The sequence below is a fragment of the Sarcophilus harrisii genome, chromosome 2 (assembly GCF_902635505.1).
Source record: "Sarcophilus harrisii chromosome 2, mSarHar1.11, whole genome shotgun sequence".
NCBI classification, from domain to species: Eukaryota; Metazoa; Chordata; class Mammalia; order Dasyuromorphia; family Dasyuridae; genus Sarcophilus; species Sarcophilus harrisii.
This window is the reverse complement of record NC_045427.1, coordinates 14780557-14800079: the sequence shown is the minus strand read 5'-3', so window position 1 is coordinate 14800079 and position 19523 is coordinate 14780557. Positions and strand designations below refer to the sequence as shown.

At 37.0% G+C, this 19523-nt stretch overlaps 1 long non-coding RNA gene across 1 annotated transcript in view; it reads left to right on the top strand.

Moving 5' to 3' along the window:
- Window positions 1-19523, top strand: part of LOC111718740 — a 56428-nt gene extending 36905 nt beyond the window's left edge. Inside the window, exons 2-3 of the long non-coding RNA XR_002769229.2 lie at window positions 18462-18542; window positions 18867-19523. This is a non-coding gene — a long non-coding RNA (uncharacterized LOC111718740). The remainder of the gene's footprint in view (window positions 1-18461; window positions 18543-18866) is intronic.

Sequence of the window (19523 nt, the reverse complement as noted above, 5' to 3'; positions counted from 1 at the left end):
CCTATGGGATCAAGGGACTATGGGAAAATGGTGGAATAAGACAGGAAATTACCCAGCTCTCCCAAATTCTTTTTCAAATAACTTAAAACAATGACAAATTGAAATTTACAGGGACAGACGTAATAAAAAGTTGTGTAAAGCAATTATCTAGATCTTTAAGCTATAATTTAAGGTATAATGATCATAATAGGGTAATAGTTTGAGTGGAAGGGTACAAATACTGAGATTTTGGGGGCAGTGTCAGGGAAAGCTGTGGCTTAGGGAAGCCATGAACCAGAGGGGAATTGAGAAACTGATCAAGGGAAGAATGAAGGGTGTAGAATATATTTCAAATAGCCAAAGGGGTTGGGTTTGCAACCAAGAATAACTGAGCATAATCTTGCAAAGGAAAAGACCAAAAGTGAATAGAAAATTTGACTTTTAAATATAAGAATCGGGAGAAACATAAGAAGTTAAACACAAAAGAGATTTAAGAAATTCAAACTTTACTGTGTGATACAGGAAAATGATATTTGTAAGTTTTGAATGTTATAATAGTAATAACAATAGGATGTTATTACTAGAGTAGTAGAAAGAGAAAAATAGATACATAGATAAAAGGCTTGGTTTGAGTTAATGATGGATTGATTCTAAAAAATACATACAAATGCTGGTGATTTCTGTGGATTTACTTCATATTCTTCTGCTTTATTTAAAATTATTGTTTCAAATAATTTTTAATTTGATTCTCTAGGATTTTCCAAGTATATCACCATATCATCTACAAAAATATATATATATAGTTTTATTTCTTCCTTCCCCATTTTGATTTCTTGATAAGGAGAGATAAAATGGAGTACATTATCTCATATGAAAGTCATGAATTGGGGCAGTTAGATGGTACAATAAGGAGTCAAGAGCCAGCCTCAGAGACACTTAACACGTCTTATCTCTATAACCCTGGGCAAGTCACTTAATCTCAATTGCCTTACCAAAAATAAAAAGAGTCATGAATGGAAGAACTTTTACAGAGGAGGGGAGGATGGAATAAAAGGTGGTAGTGCAGGAGCCTTATTCTTATCAGATCTGGGTTAAAGAGGGAAAAAATATACATTTAGTTGGATATAGAAGTCTTCTTAATTTACAGAGAAATAAAAAGGCATGGTGAAAGGCCAAGGGAGGGAAGCATGTGTGGAAAATTATTTTATCAAGCTAGAAAAAAGAACAACAAAATTAATATGGAAGAACAAAAGTCAAGAATATCAAAGACATTTTTAAAAATATGTAAATGAAAGTCTAGCATGCTAGTACCAGATCTTTAAACAAATACAATTCTCATTCCTACTAAAAACTCTTGAAAACAGAGATATAAATGGATCTTTCCTTAAAGTGTAAAGAAGCATCCAACTAAAATCATCAGCAAGCATTATCTAGAATGGTGAAAAGCTAGAAAGCTTACCCATAAGATAAGGAATGAAGAAGGAGACCCATTATCACCACTCTTCAATATTATAGTAGAAATGCTAGCAATAGCAATAAGAGAAAAAGAAAATGCTGTATTTTGAGGGTGGAAAACAACAACAGGATTTGAGTGGAAGGGTACAAATACTGAGATTTTTGGGGGCAGTGTCAGGGAAAGCTGTGGCTTAGGGAAGCCAAGAACCAGAGGGGAATTGAGAAACTGATCAAGGGAAGAATGAAGGGCCCCTGAGGAAGAAATATAAGATATATTTCATGTGAAATAATTGTTGACACTATAAAATACCTGAGAATATACTGCTAATGCAAACTCAGGCACTAATGAACATAATTATTAAATATTGTTTATACAAATAAAGTTAGATTTAAATAATTGAGGAAATACCAGTTGTTCAGGGATGGTCTATGCCAATATAATAAAAATGATAATCTTATCTAAATTCATTTACTTATTCAGTGCCACTCAAATTAACCCACAAAAATTATTTTATCAAGCTAGAAAAAAGAACAACAAAATTAATATGGAAGAACAAAAGTCAAGAATATCAAAGACATTTTTAAAAATATGTAAATGAAAGTCTAGCAGTACCAGATCTTAAACTGTGCTATGAGGTGACAATTATCAAAAATATCTGGTACTGACTAAAACATAGAATGGTGGATGAGTAAAATAAATAGGTAAGTAAATCATAGCAGCAAATTATTATGGAAACCTCATATTTGATAAAACAAAGATCTATGCTTTTGGGATAGAAACTCATTATTTGGTAAAAATTTGCTGGGAAAACTAGAAAGCAATCTGACAGAAACCAGATAGTGATCAATATCTTATCATTTATGAAGTTATTGTTAAAAATGAATATATGATCTAGACACAAAGGAAGATATCATAAATAAATTAGAGAGGCATGGAAGATACTAACTGCATTTATGAATGAGAAGAATTTATGAGTAAACAAGAGACATCATTGTGGGGAGAATAAATAGCTTTTATATTATATTTAATTAAAAGGTTTTTGTATACCTAATTTCTGTCATAATATTTTTCAGTTTTCCTACCAGTTTTAGTCAAGTAATAAAGTTTTGTCCTCAAAGCTTCAGTTTTTGAGTTTATCACATACTAGATTACTATAACCATTTACTAGAATGTATTGTGTACTTAATCTATTCTAGTTTCACCACTCTATTCTCAACTGGTACCAGATTGTTTTGATAATTATCTTTTTACAATACAGTTTGAGATCTGGTACTACTATATTACCTGACTTTACTTTTAGAAATTCATTCCCTTGATATTCTTAACCTTCTGTTCTTTCAGTTATATTTTGTTATCACTTTTTCTAGCTTTATAAAACATTTTTGATAATTTGATTATTATAGTACTGAATAAATAGATTAATTAGATTATAATTAATTAATTAGATTATAATTTTATTATCAGCTCAGCCTATCCATGAGAAATTAATATTTTCCCAATTGTATAGATCTAACTTTATTGGTGTGAAAAGTGCTTTATAATTATGTTCCTATAGTGATCTTGGTAAAATTTATAAGGCTACAACTCATTCTCCAATTGATAAAGGATCAAAGGATATGAAAAGGTAGTTTACAGACAAAAAAAGCAAAGCAGTCCACAGTCATGTAAAAAATTCTAAATCATTACTGATTTGAGAAATATAAATTAAGATAACTCTGAGATATCTTATACTTATCAAATTGATTAATATGACCGAAAAAGGAAAATGATAATGTTGGAAAGGATGTAGAAAAATTGGGACACAGTTGATAAAGTTGTGAACTGATCTAATCACACTGGAGAGCAATTTGAAATTATACTCAAAAAAGGTCAATGAAACTGTACACTTTTGATCACCAAAACTGCTAGATCATCAGTACTAAGTTTATATTCCATAGAGATATTTTTAAAAGGGAAAAGTATATGTGCCAAAATGTTTATAGTAGTTTTTTTGTGGTGTCTAAGAATTGGAATTTGAGGGAATGCTTATCAACTGGTGACTGATTGAACAAGCTGTGCTATGTGTTTGTGATGGAATATTATTGCTCTTAAGAAATGATAAGCAGGCTGATATCAGCAAAACCTGGAAAGACTTATATGAACTGATGTTGAGTGATCAGGACCAGGAAAACATTGTACACAATAACAGCAATATCATATAATGATCTAGCTATCTTTAGTACTAGAATGATCTATGGCAATTCCAAAGAACTTCCAAAGAAAGAACTCATTGTCTGAATGAATACTATTTTTCATTTTCTGGTTTTCATTTTTTTGTCTTTTTGGATAAAATAACTAATATGGAAATGTTTTATAAGATAGCATATGCATTACTCTTTGGATCCAGCAGTATTTTTACTGGGCTTATATTCCAAAAAGATCTTAAAGGAAGGAAAGGGACCCACATGTGCAAAAATGTTTGTAGCATCCCTTTTTGTAGTGGCTAGAAACTGGACTGGGTGGCTGCCCATCAGTTGGAGAATGGTTGAATGAGTTACAGTATGCGAATGTTATGGAATATTATAACGATCATCAGGTTGATTTCAGAGTCCGGGAGAGATTTACATGAGCTGATGCAAAATGAAGTGAATAGAACCAAAAGATCATTGTGCACGACAACAACAAGATTATATAATGATCAGTTTTGATGGATGTGACCCTTTTCAACAATGAGATGATTCAGATAAGTTCCAATGGTCTTGTGATAGAGAGGGCCATCTACACCCAGAGTGAGGATTGTGGGAACTAAGTGTAAATCATAACATAGCATTTTCATTTCTTCTGTTGTTGTTTGCTTGTATTTTATTTTCTTTCTCATTTTTTCCTTTTTGATCTGATTTCTCATGTGCAGAAAGATAATTGTATAAATATGTATGCATATATTGGATTTAACATATTTTTACCATGTTTAACATACATTGGATTATTTTTCATCTAGGGGAGTGGGGAGAGAGAAGACAGGGGAAAATGGGAACACAAGGTTTTACAAGTGACAGTGTTGAAAGATTATCCATGCATATGTATTAAAGCAGTTCCAAGCTTTAATAATGATAAAAAAAAGATTGCATATGCATTACTTATGTCAGATTGCTTACCATCTCAGGGAGGGGGAGGTGAGAGAGGTAGGAAAGGATAGAATTTAAAATTCAAAATTTTCAAAAAATATTAAAAATTATTTTAACATGTAATTGGGGAAGAAATTTTTTTTTTTTGCACAAATAAAACAAATGTAGCCAAAATTAGAAGGAAAGTTTAAAATTAGGGGAAAAATTATGGCCATTTTCTTGAATAAAGTTTCATGCCTCAAACATTTAGAGAATTGAGTCAAATTTATAAGAATATTAGTCATTCCCCAATTGATAAATGGTCAAAAGAAATGAGCAGGCAGTTTTGCAAGAAGAAATAAGTATGCTCTAAATTATCATTACTTAGAAAAATGCAAATAAAGACATCTCACAGTTATCAGGTTCACTAAAATGATAGAAAGGGAAAATGATAAAAAAACTGGGGGTGTATGTGGAAAAATGGGGATATTAATGAATTGTTGGTTGAATTGTGAATTAATCCAACCATTTTGGAGAACAATTTGGAATTATGCCAAAAGACTTATAAATGTTGTGTTACCCTTTAATCCAGCAATACCAGTATTGTTTGTAATAAGAGAATAAGGGAAAAAACCCTATTTGTTCTAAAATATTTATAGCAGATTTTTTCATAGTGGCAAAAAATTAGAAATTGAGGGGATGGCCATCAATTAGGGTATAGCTAAATCAGTTGTGATGTTTAATTGTGATGAAATCCAACTGTGCTGGAAGAATTGATGAGCGGATTGATTTTTAGAAAAACATAAAAAGATTTTCATGAAGTAATGCAAAGTGAAATGAGCAGGCAAGAAGGATATTTTATACAGTAACAGCAACATTGTCATATTATAACTGAATGATTAGGATATACTGAATAATATGATCATTCATATCAACTGTGCAGAACTTATGAAGGAAAATGCAATTCTCTCATAGAGAAAGAGCTGATACATGGAAATATGTATTGTATGATTCCACTTATATCTATATTAAATGTTAGCCTTTTCTAATGTGGGGTTGGGAGGGAGAAAGGGAGACAATTCAGAATTCAAAATGCAACAGAGAAATAAAAAGAAATCATAGTAACTTAAATTTAAATGGTACTTTATGATTGAAATAACCTTTTGTGCTATTTGTTTGCTCTTACCAACAACTTTGTGGGATAGATGCTATCCTTAAGCCCATTTTTAAGATAAAGAAACTGAAGATGAGTGAGAATGAATGACTTGCCTAAGGTCATATAAGTATTGTGTCAGAGGTAGGACTTGAACCTCAGTTCCTGCTTACTTTAGGGGTCAGCATGAACTCCAAATAGTAGTCAGGAAAGGTATCATTTTCATAGACCCTTCAATTTTCACAACTCCTAACAAATATGTGTAGTTCTTACAACTATGTCTCTCAAGCAGTTCCAGGCATTATCAATTAGGATTGTGGGTCAGAAGGGCAGAAACCATTTAGACCAATTTCAGTTTAGTCCAGTTCAGTACTAGGAATAGACAAAATAGACAAAAATGAAATAACCTGTGTCCTCAAAAAGTCTGTGTTCTGCATCATTTGTCAAGATAATTCTTTCTTGTTGGAATTCTTTAATTTGCTATTAGCTAATGACTTTAAATGGATGGCTGGGTAGTACCATAGCTCCCAAAGAGCTGGACCTAGGATCAAGAAGACTCATTTTCCCGAGTTCAAATCCAGCCTCAGACACTTACTAGCTGTGTGACCTTGGCGAGCCATTTAATCCTGTTTGCTTCAGTTTTCTCATCTATAAAATGAGCTGAAAAGAAAAAAAAACATTCGGTCTCTTTGTATATATTTTTATATATAAACTTTTCTTAATTTGTTGGTGTCTGCTGGTCTAAATGCCATGTCTGTTGGTCTCAGTTTTGGTGTCTGCTGAAGCAGAACCTCTGAGCAACTTTGTGTCCAAAGCTCTTGCAAGCAATAATTCTTTGGTCTTTTATCTCTCTAGTTAGATTGTAATCAATCTTCCTTAACCCAGTCATCCAATTCAGATATCTGCTGTGTTCTTTCCCCCACAAGACCTGTCTGTCCTTATGACAGTACAGAATAGGAAGGAAAGTTACATGTCTTGAAATCCAGTTCCATGAAACGAGTGAACCTCTGAATTGGAAGGAACCTCAGAAGACATTTGTTCAACACATTCTTGACCAAGCGTTCATCTCCTCTGGCATTTCCTAAATGAGAAGACACAGATTTCCAAGTCAGGGCCGTTCCAATCAGAATTGGCCATTTAAAAAAAAATCATTACTAACTTGTTTTTTAACTCTTTTCTTCTCACCAATATATTGAAATTCTATCACCTGATCACCTAGCAACCATGACTAAGACAGGATTAGATTCAGCAGCTCTTGTCTGGTAAAGGACTCAGAGTGAAGTTATAATAATCTGAGTTTGAAATAAAACATTTTAAAAACACACTGAAGCAGAACAAAACAAGATATCAAGTGGTTTCTCCAAAGAGGCACATTCATTACAGCATTTCCCGGGACCCAAAGCAGCTCCCTCTCCTCATCATTCTTCTGTGCGCTGCCTATTAAGTAACCACTAAATTAATTAGGGGGCTTAATGAGTTAGCTGATACAATTTAGTGGCTTTGGGGGAATTTATAGTCACAAAATTAGAGCTGGAAGAGACCTTAGACATTATCTGGAGCAACTGACTCATTTTATGGAGGAGGGAATTGAGACTCAGAAGTGATTTGCTGATAGTCACCCCTGTGGCAGAGCCAATATCTGAACTCTGGTCCTTTTACCTCAAATCTAGCACTCTTTCTATTGTGCCATAATTTCTTGGATATTAGATGTATATGTGTGAAAGAAAGCAATATGAAAGAGAGACAGAAAGATCATGGTGTGTTGATGTATGTGTATATATACATATATTCACATATCTATGTATATACAGAAACACACATATATATATACACATACATGTATATACACATGTATATATGTGTGTGTATTTATATACATATGTTCCTGTATATATGTATGATTTATATTTATACATATTCCTTCTCCAGCTTGAGAGCAAATTTCCTCATAGGTCAAATGAGGCTGAACTTAACCAGAGTTTTTTATGCTGGGGTTAAATAAAATTGTTTTAGCAAATTATTTTTCTAAGTTTATTTGGTTTCCTTGGTAATCCTGAATATTTTATTTTATGCATTAAAAAGCCCTGTTCTGAGGAGGGTCCGCAAGCTTCACCAGACTGCCTGATCAAGGGGCCCAGAACAGACACAAAGTGAAGAACGAACCTCTGTACTAGGTGCTCCTTAAAGTTTCTTCCCATTCTAGACCTATGATTCTCTGATCTAGAAGCAAGGATTTCCCCCTGCCTGAAATTCCTTAAACATTTCTCCCTAAGTCTGGATTTGTGAGGATAGATGAGGGAGGCTGATTTTGGCCATAGAAATCATATCTGATTTTGGTTAAATAAGATAGAATGAATTTTGTCACGTCATTTCAGTTGAGTTCAACTTTTTGTGACTCAATTTGGTTTTCTTGGCAGAGATACTGGAATGTTTGTCATTTTCTTCTCCAGCTCATTTTACAGATGAAAAAACTGAGGCAAACAGGATGAATTGACTTGACCAGGTCACACAGCTGGTAATTGTCTGAACCAGATTTGAACTTAGGAAGATGACCCTTCCTGACTGCTGATTAAGCATGCCATCTAGTAATTTTAGACAAAAAAATAGAACTGCCATTTTTTTTTCAGAAAAAATTTCATAGCTTTCTCAAAGCACATGAAGAGGGAATAGTTTTAAGCTCATAGACTTAGATATGAAAGGTACTGTAGTCTAATCCTTTTATTTGACATATGAGGAAACTAAGACTCATCAAAGTTGAGTGACTTTGCATTGTAGTTAGATGTGGTTGTCCACGATTCTTTGCACTCCAACATACTGCCTTTGGTTTGAACTCAGTTTGCCAGGCTGGGAACAATGGCTGGTCATTGCAGAGAGGCAAATCTACTAATTTATTTTTATAGGTAGTTATTCTTTTTAAAAGTTTTAACAATTTTAATTTTTTAATTTTTAAAAATAATAATTTTATTTTCAAAACACATGCAGATCATTTTCAACATTCATCTTTGTAAAACCTTGTGTTCCAAATTAGTTTCTCCCTACCTTTCCCTCACCCATCCCCTAGACAGTAAATAATCCAATATATGTTAAACATGTGCAATTTTTCTACACATATTTCCACAATTGCCAGGCTGCACAAGAAAAATCAGATCAAAAAGGAAATGGGAAAGGTAAAAGGAAGCAAACAACAACAACAAAAGGTGAAAATACTATGTTGTGATTCTATACAGTCCTCTCTCTGAGTGCAGATTACTTTCCTTCCCAAGTCTGTTGGAATTGACCTGAATCAAAAGAGCCACATCCATCAGAATTGATCTCACATAATCTTCTTGTTGTATATAATGTTATCTTGATTCTACTCATTTCACTCAGCATCAGTTCATGCAAGTCTCCCCAGGCCTCTCTGAAATCATGCTGCTGGTCATTTCTTAGATAATGATAATATTCCATAACATTCATATACCACAACTTATTCAGCTATTCTCCAGCTAATGGGCATCCACTCAGTTTCCTGTTTCTGACCACTACAAAGAGGGCTGCCACAAACATTTTTGCACATGTGGGTCCCTTTCCACTTTTTATGATCTCTTGGGATATAAACCCAGTAGAAACACTGTGGAATTGGGCATAGTTCCAAATTATTCTCTAAAATGGTTGGTTCGGTTCACAACTCCACCAATATTAGTATCCCAGCTTGCTCACATCCCCTCCAACATTCATCATTATCTTTTCCTGTTACCTTACTCATTCTGAGAGGTGTATAGTGGTACCTCAGAGTTTTGTGTGTGTGTGTGTGTGTGTGTGTGTGTGTGTGTATCGTGTGTGTGTGTGTATATATATAGTTTATATTGTATATATATATATATATATATATATATATATATAGTTTATAGTATCTCTCTCTCTTTACACACACACACACACACACACACACAGGAAAGCAGCCAGTAGATAGAAAATTAGAGAGATGATGTATATATAGAGAGGGATGTATATATTATCCCTACATCATCTCTCTAATTTTCTATTTACTGGCTGCTTTCCTGTGTGTGTGTGTGTGTGTGTGTATATATATATATATATATATATATAGAGAGAGAGAGAGAGAGAGAGAGAGAGAGAGAGAGAGAGCGAGAGAGAGAGAGATACTATAAATTGCTTTTTCAATGCAGAATATAAAACCCAGTCTTGGATCTAACCTCTTTGTCAGGGATGTTGTGTGGAGATACAGTTTAGACTAGATGGCATAGGCCATCTCTGATATTCAGGTAACCTGTGGAAATGAGTCAACAGGAATAAGCTCAGGGGATTTATGGGGAGGATGGGGAGTAGATCCTAGAAAACAGGCAAAAGCAAAGGGTGGGAATCTGAGGCCTGAGAGTTTGTCTGAGCCTTCCATCAATGGTTACCCGAGAAGTCCCAGACAGAAGGAAAATAAGCACCGACTCAGAATCAACCTGCTTTAGAGCAGTCTCCTGTCTGCCTATGTTGGGGTAAAAGCCGTCTAGACAGCAAATATGTTTTTCTACAAATGTTTTCTAGTTGGATGTCGGCCAGAGAGGAAATAATCTACCTATTCAGACTCGCTGAAGATGAGTTTGGTGAGATGGACTCTTTATTCAGGAGAAAAAGACACAGTAGACAAGGGAAACTATAGATTATCTCATTGATACAAAGGGGATAAGGCCTGAACAGGGTTCAACCAGTGGTTGTTCCAAAGCTTCTCGCTGTCTCTCTTGCTCCTGGGCATCTCACTTATGTCACCTTATCTCCATTCCCTTTCCTGGGGCCAAAGCTTCTACATTTACCTTTGATACATAGTCTTCTCCTTTTCTCCAACAGATTGCTCCTACTGTCATCCCTGCATCATCTCTCTAATTTTCAATCTCTATCTACTGGCTGCTTACCCATGCAAAATACCCATGTCTTCTCTGTCCTTACAAAACCCCCAATACTTGTTCATCTGACTATCTCTGCTAGCTCTCAGCTGTATTCCTCAAGAAAGCCATTTACGTGGAGTGTCTTTATTTCCTTTTTTTTTTTTTTTTGCACTAATTCTCTGTACTCTGCCTTCATTATGCAATTGATTCAACATTCTCCCCCAAATTACTAATGATCTCTTAATCCCCAAATCTGCAGGTCTTCTCTTCTTGACTTCTCTGCAGCTGCTGGCTTTTGGCCACCTTCTCCGGATATTCTTTCATGTTTATTTTTTTGTGATAGCTTCTCATTTCTACTCTTTCTTGTCTGGCTCCTCCTTCTTCATTCAGGTCAGCCAGACCCAGTAGAGCTGCATGTCCTGGATCGTCTTGTGACTTCATGGATCCGTCGCCAGTCATCTTGACTTTTGTCTTGTCCTAGAGTCTGATAACTCTGGAGGAGAGAGTGAGGTTGATGACTTTGGTGGCTCCATCTTACTTAAATCCAACTCACTTGCAAGTTAAGATATCCCTCTTGGGATGTCATTGATCTGCTTTGAGAATAAAGGATGATTAACAGCAACAACAATAATCGAGGATTTTCTCAGCTCCCCTGGGTTTAGTTATTATCTTTATTTAGATGAGCACACACACATAAACACATGACAAATATACACACATATACAGCTCTTATCTCTGTTAAGTTCCATCCCACTGCTTTTTGGATATGTGGAACTAGAAGTCTGGTACATATCTTCTCTTAAGATGTCAAAAGCAAAACTCATTTTCTTCTTTCCCAAATCTCTCCTTTTCTGAATCCCTGTAACACTGTTGAAGGCACTGCCTCCACCCAATTACTCAACCTCAAACCATCATCCATGATTCTTCAGTTGCATCCATACCCCAAGTCCTTCTGCGACAAACCCTATTTCTCCTTTCTCTTCATTCACATGACCATCACTCCAGAAGAGGCTCTTATCTTCTCTCATCCTGATTATTGCAATCGACTCCTAGACTCCCATCACTCTAAGTCATTCTCCACTCAGGTGCCAAAGTGATTTTCCTAAAGCATTAATCTGACCACATCATTCCTCTCTCCAATGAACTGCAGTGGCTCCCTAGTATCTCCATGATCAAATATAAAGCCCTCTGTCTGCATTTAAAGCCTACCTTTCTTGCCTCTTCTTATGCTTTCCTCCCCTTTGTAAACCCTATGATATAGTTCCAGTGACTCATTGTTGCTCCTTGCACATGGTGTTCCCTCTCTGAGCTCTGGGCCATGTTCCAGATTGGAGAGATCCTCTCTATTATCACACAGAGGACTGGGACTCTTTCTGCATTTGGTTGTATCTCAAGTGCTTAGCTGTGTCTGGCCCATAGTAAGTACTTAGCAAATGCTTGTGAACTGATAGCAGGGGAAGAGATGGATAGTGCCATGGAAGCAAGAGACATGAGTTTCGACTCCAGGACCTTGTAGGGGATGGAACGGGCTGGCGTGCTACGGTCCACGGGGTCACAGAGGGTCAGATATGACTGAAGGACTGAACAAGAACAAAAGAGACTGACTGACAGACACACCACAGCTAATTACCATGAAGTCACGCTCCAGTTTTATTTCAAGAAAGATTTATGACATGACTTCTATGCCGAGCAACACGCCAAGAGGTGAGGAAAGGACAAAGCTCAAAGAAATCTGTGTCCCTGCCCTCATGCATTCTATGACCTAGCTGAGCTGCTTTTTTTTTTCTAGTCATTTTCTGAACTAGACAGTCTGTCTCAGAATCCTTCCTTCCTTTCCAAACTTATCTTAGATGCCAGAAACCTCTCTGGGTTTTGACAACTATTAGTTCCCATGCCTTCACAGCGCAATACATATCTGTCTATCATCTTTCTCTGTCTCTGTCTGTCTATCTGTCTCTGTCTCTCTGTCTCTCTCTGTCCCTCCTCCTCCTTCTGATTCTCTCTCTTTCTATTTCTGTTTGCATGTCTATCTATCTATCTATCTATCTATCATCTATCTGTCTGTCTATCTATCTATTTATCTATCTCTCCCTCTCTCTTTATTTGGTTTCTGCCCCACAGCCCCACTCTCTGATCATCTCCCCATCACAAACTTGAACTTTACTCATGGATGTTTACAATTGTGATAGGTGAGGTTTTTTGCATTATTTTGTGGAAAGCAGGACTCTATAACATTTCCTGGGCTCTCCTCACCATACCCCAGTACAGTTTCACCACGTGCAGTGAAGGCTTTCAGTAGCTCTTTATGTGTTGTCTTCTTGCATTAGGATGGGAGCTCCTTAAGGGCAGGATCTGTATTGTATCCTCAGCACTTAGCAGAGTGCCTGGTACCTCTCTCCATCCCTTTCCTGCCCTCTTTACCTCCCCTCCCTCATATATCTGTGGGAGGCAGGGTAGAATGGCAGCCCATTTTGTTTTGTCAATTTGTAGAAAGTTTTCTCCCTTATGAGAAACCCAAATCTGCCAGTTTGCAGCTTCCATCCTGGATCCCGATTCCTCCTCTGAGATCCAGAAGAATAAGCTTGATCTTTCTTTGCCATGACTACCCTTCAGATATTAATTGTGCTCTTCAGGTTTGGGATTCCAAGGAACATAGATAAAGCCTTATATCAGTCTATGGGTTTTGTTGAAAAATATACCAGCCTCATGGACATATTCACTCAATAGGAAGGGTACAAGATGACAGGGTTGCATCTCCTTTCTTGCCACCCACTGGGTCTCCATTTTTGCTTGGTCAAGGAAAGTGAATCTCTTCTCCCTGTCTTGGGGTGAATGGCCTATTTACATATAGCCCAGCTCCCAAGATCTGATTGTCCTCAGATCTTAGAAAGACATAGGGATGGCTGGTGGGCAGCCTACTTACTTCCCTGGTCTCCTTGAATAATAGGAGAAAATAGAGGAAGGCCTCAGGCCATGCTTGTGATGATACATAGGCGAGTCCTATGGACTAGATGCATGCATGGTTTGGGATCAAACCAAGGATTCCATTTGAATAACTGAGACAAAGGCAGCTGGAGATTGGATTTAGACCTAAATGTCCTTGATTCAAAGCCCAACTCTGACACTTTATACCCGTGTGTTATCTTGGCAAATCATAACTTAAAATAACAACAAAGAGAGAGAACTAGAACATCCAGCATGCTAATTTCCCCCAATGTCCAGTAAGACTGAACAGAATTCTTTTAGAATCAGGGTCTGAAGCCACAAATAGTCAGATATCCACTTATTCCTCCTGCTCTCTGTCTGCTCATGTCCTCTTCTCCCTACCCTAGCTTGGAAGAGTCTCCATTTAACTTCCCAGGATCACTAGAAGACAATTTTCCTGTCATAATCAATAAGATTGAGCCCTGAAATGGATAACAGCAATCGTCTACTCCCAGATTCTGTAGGAAAGGGATCTGCACTGTAATATACCACCTATGTTATTATCCAGCCACTGCTTGAAGACCTTTAAAGAGGGAAATACCATTGCTTTCCAAGTGGCCCATTCCACTTGGGAACATTTCAAATTGTTGGGTAATTGTTCCTTATGTCAAGTCCAAATTGGCCTTTTCTGTACCTTCTACCCAAAGCTTCTAGTCTATCATCTGGAGTTAAAGAGAATGAGAGTGATCCATTCTCCTTATTACAGTTCATTGACTACCTGAAGACAGATGCTGTATTCCTTCTTAGGTATTCCCTTCTCCAGGCCAAATATAATTAGCTCTCTCAATGGATATTTATTTGACACAGCCCCTACCCTATCCTATTGCCCTCTGGGCACTCTCTGGTTTAAACTTTGCAAAATTTAGATCTTAGAACTGATGGCTCAAATGAAGGAGGTCCAGTGGCACATAAATGTTTTTACCCCAAGAATGAAGATGTGAAGATAGCTAGGAAATCCATCATCTGCACTGGTTTAGAGTTCCCATCCTGCCTTTGGGGACTTATACAACCAGGAGTGTTACACAGAATCAATTGTTCTTCATTCTTTTCTAAACTAGTAGATGGCTGTTAGGTGCTTAATCAACACTAGTTAAATGATTGACCAGATAATCTCTCCAAGATACACATTTTCTTCTGTAAAATGGGTATAATACTATTTATTATCTCTGAATGCATCTTCTCTTTCTTGGTGATGCCATCAACAAACAGGTGAACTTTTGTCTTATTCTGAGCTGAAACAAGTTTCCACTTTACTTTTTGGCCATTCCCAGATCATGCAGCCATCCATAAACCTTACCCAGCCTGCGCTCCCTTTCTAACTCTACTCAATGAATTTCCTTCTCCCACTAAAATATGGGTACTATGTAAAATTGAAAATTAAATAAAATTGAATTTGAAAAAAGAATATGAATGCCTTGAGGGCAGAGACTATGGTGATTTCTTGTATCTATATCTCCTAGAACATAGAAAATCCTTAGTTAATGTCTCTCCTCTCCCTCCTCTTCCCCTTTCTCTTTCCCTGCTGCTCCCCTCCTCCTTCTTCTCCTCCTCCTTTACCTTTTCCTCCTCCTTCTCTTTTTTATTCTTCCTCTTCTTCTTTTCTTCTTCTTGTTCTTGTTCTTTCTTCTCCCTTCTTCTTCCTCCTTCCTCCTTCTTGTTCTTGTTGCTCTTATTCTTCTTGCTTCCTTCCTTCCTTCTTCTTTCTTTCTCCTTTCTTCTTCTTCCTTCTTATTCTTGTTATTGTTCTTCTTTTTGCTCTTTTTCTTCTCCTTTTCCTCTTCCTCCTCCTTCTTTTTATATTATTCATTAGCTTCATTGGGTTTCATTACCATCCCTATGCATATAGAGGACTTGCAGCCACAAATATCTAGTCCCTGAATTTCAGCCTCACATATAGTAATGGGGAGTGAGATGAAAAGTGACAACCTATGTGGAGACCATTTTGAACAAACTATTGCTATTCATAAGAGGAAGAGGAAAACAACCTTATTGTATGGCCTCTGTGTCCTCAATGGGGCAGTAGAGGGGTTATATTCATGTTCTAGTGGAAGGGTGGTGAGGGGGTACAGGTAATAGAATGGCACCCCTGGAGTCAGGAAGACTCATCTTCCTGAATTCAAATCTAGTCTGTATGACCCTGGGCATGTCACAACCTTATTTGCCTTAGTTTCCTCATCTGTAAAATGAGCTGGAGGAGGAAATGATAAAAATTCTAGTATTTCTGCCAAGAAAATCCCCAATGGGGTCACTAAGAGTTGGAGATGACTGAAAAGACTGAAAATAACAACAGCAATTCCCGTTCTTGGGGAAGGCCCAAAGACCTTCAGGGCTCCAACTTATATATAGTTTGAGATAAAGAGCCAGAATAAAACCAAAGGCATGGAATTTTCTAAATTGCCTAATAAGGGATGAGGACAGCTGTAGGGAGTTTAATGATGTCAATCCAGCAAAGGACCAAGGCTTAATTCCCAGCCTCTAGGATTATTAGCCATGGAATACTTGAATCCTGGGGCTGGGGGAAGGGAGCTCAGCATATTCCACTCAAAACAGTTTTTCTTGGTCAATGCATCTCCAAACTACTGGATATTTCAAACTGGATGTTCCATTGGCAGTTCAAATGCAATACATCCAAAACAATTCATTATTTTCTTCCCCAAATCTTTCCCTTTCTAAACATCCTTGGTTTATTGAGGACACTTCTATCTCTCCAGTTACCTAGATCTGTAGCCTTGGTTTTATCCATGACTCCTCACTCTCCCTCATCCCATACATCCAATCAGTGGCCGAGTCTTTTTGTTTCTTTAACCACAATCTCTCATGTTTTCCAGTTCTCCCTACTTTAACAGCCATCACCTTAGTTCTGGACCTCACCCCGTCTCATCTGCTTGGATTTCTACAAAAGCCTTCTAATTGGTCTCCCTGCTTTAAGTTTTTTCCCTCTCCAATTCATTCTTCTTCCAATTGCCAATGTGATTTTAATGATCTATGTCTCTTTTAAAGATCTCTCTTTTTTCTTTGAGGATCCAGTTACCTAGATATGTAATCTTAGTGTTATTCATGACCTCTCACTCTCCCGCATCCCATTCATCCAGTCATGATCTTTCCCCCCAAATCCACATTTTCTCATTTTCCAGTTCTCTTCACTTTAACATCCATCACTCTAATTCTGGACCTCACCCCCCACCCCACTTGTACTTCTACAAAAACCTCCTAATTGGTCTCCCTGCCTCACATTTCTCCCCACTTCAATCCATCCTTCTTATAATTGCCAATGTGATATTAACTAACTAGAGGTCTCAGCTCTATCCAATAAAGTCCAGTGACTTTTTGTTACCTCTAATATTAAATGCAGAATTCTCTGTTTACTTTCTAAAGTCCTTCATAATCTGGGCTTAGCTTACTTTCCTATTTTATTGGATATTACCCTCTTTACACAATTACACTATTGTATATCTCACATTTCTGTACCTTTGTACTCCTATGTCTGGATAGCCTTTCCACTTTACCTTTTGCCTCTAAGAAGCCCATGTTTCTTCAAAAATTTGCTTCTCTATGGAACTGCTAATGCCTCTTCTCCAATTACCTTGCATTTACTTTATCTTTTTTTGTATAAACTTGATATATGTACAGGTAGTTTTTTTTCCTGTCAAAATATAAGCACTCATTGTCTCTGACACCAGCTACCACTGGGGAGTGAATATAGTCCAAGCAGAGGCAATGTCAGAAAAGTCTGGGAGGAGAAAGATGGAATATTGCTTGTGGAGAATTACAGGGAGATCAGTTTGGCTGGGATATGGACTTGGAGAGGAGGAGTAATGGGACATAATTCTGGAAAGAGAGGTGGGAATCAGGAAAGCCTGAGCGGTGAAAAATGGAATATTGCCTGTGGAGAATTACAGGGAGATCAGTTTGGTTGGAATAAGGACTTGGAGAGGAGGAGTAATGGGACATAATTCCGGAAAGAGAAGTAGGAATCAGACTTTCCTTGCCAAGGAGAAGAGTTTGTATAAAGTCTCATTTTCAGTGAGAGACAGCATGGTGTAATAGACAAAGACCAAGTCTTGAAGCTGCCAAGATCTTGGTTCAACTCTATACTTGTTGATATGTTGATCAAATCACAGACCCAAATTAAAAAAAAATCAACCCTTTTCTGGAGTGGATAAAAAACTCAAATTGAGAAGTGGTACAGTATTTAGAGTTATGGGGTAAAAGTTGGATAGACTCACATTCCTGGGTTCAAATCTAACCTCAGGCATTTATTAGCTGTGTGAACCTGGGCAAGTCACTTAGTTCTTTCTGCTTCAGTTTCTTTCTCCATACAATAAGTTGGAGAAGGAAATGGCAAACCATTTCCAATACTTCTGCCAAGAAAAACCCCAAATGGGATAATAAAGTATCAGACATCACTGAAACAATTGAACATGTAAGTAGCTTTGTAAATCTGAAAGTCTACACAAATTTAAGGTATTATTATCAATAAAATGGGGAAAATATTACCTGTATTACCATCATACTGACTTCCCAAGGTTGTTGTGAGGCTCAAAAAGATTCTATAACTGAGATACTTTGCTAAACTTAAAGGTTTTGGTAAATACCAGCAATGGCTATTGTTTCCTATAGTATTAACCTTATAGGAACCTGAAGTGAATTCAACCTCATTCATGCTGACAGAGGCAGAAAGAATGAAAAAAAGTTACCTGAAAACCTTTAATCTTCTGTGATAATAATCACCTTCCTCATCCATTCTTAGAATGAACAACAAAGAAGACAATGGATTTCAGCTCCTCCTCCTCTCTCTTCCTCAAGAACATTTTAAAAATAAGTAGCAATAAATTGTAATAACTCGTGTCTCTCTCTCTCTCTCTCTCTCTCTCTCTCTCTCTCTCTCTCTCTCTCTCTGTGTGTGTGTGTGTGTATTTCACCTCAAGAGGTAGCATGATGGCAAAATGGATAGAAGACCGATCTTAATATCTGGAAGACTTGAGCTCAAATCTGGTCTTTGAGTCTGAGTAAGTACTTATCTTCCCAGTGTTCCTAGGCTATTAATTATCTAAACCATTACTGATCTTCATGATGGAGGGTTTTCATACCAAAATTTCCCACTTTGACAAAATCATAACTCTTCACCCTACTCTACCCTTCCCTTGTGTGACAGATAATTAATTGGAGCCCAATTTTATTCTAATCAATATTAATCAGTTTGACATGATTAAATGGAAGTGGTGATTATAAGTTCTGACATTAGACCCCAGAGCTGTGAATTACAGATTTTAAATTAAGCTGACTAGAGATTCTCCATCTTTTTTTTTTTGTTGTTGTTGTTGTTGTTATAGGTGATCGAGCTATGAGTGACTCAATTATATGGAAAGTCCCCCAGCCATATTTTTGCCCATCTATCCCTTGGCATCCATTGGCCAACATGGGGGTAGTGATCATAAGCACTTGACCAACAAGTGGCCATGGGTTGCCAGTCTGTGGCCTGCCTTTCTACCAGCCCATGGGGGTGCTCATCAGGACCTCTTGAAAGATCAAGATAGGTCTGTCAATGTCTGTCAAGACATTAGTCCATTTGAGTACCGATGGGATTCTTTATTTTTGTGTAGAGCCTCCTGGAGGGAAAAGAGCAAGGTTTATCAACTAATAAGATTATGGATTTTTAGTTTGTTTTATCTGTATTGTCTGGGGAACAAGCACTATAAAACTAAGTCTCTGGAGGAGGAGGGCGTCTCAGATCATGAGGAGGATCTAAGGTCCACTTTTTTGGAGGGGTTCATGGACCTTTTAATAAATTACCAATAGCTCACCACTCTGTCTCATTTATTTTCCTTATAGATTGGACAATTTTGAAATTTTCACACATGTAGCATCTGAAGATTTGCAAAGCATTTTCTTCCTATGAACTTTACCTGCTAGGTAGTCAAGTATTTTTGTCGTTATTCTAAATATTAAGAAACAGATGCAGCATGAGTCCTGAAGTCAGGAGGATCTGA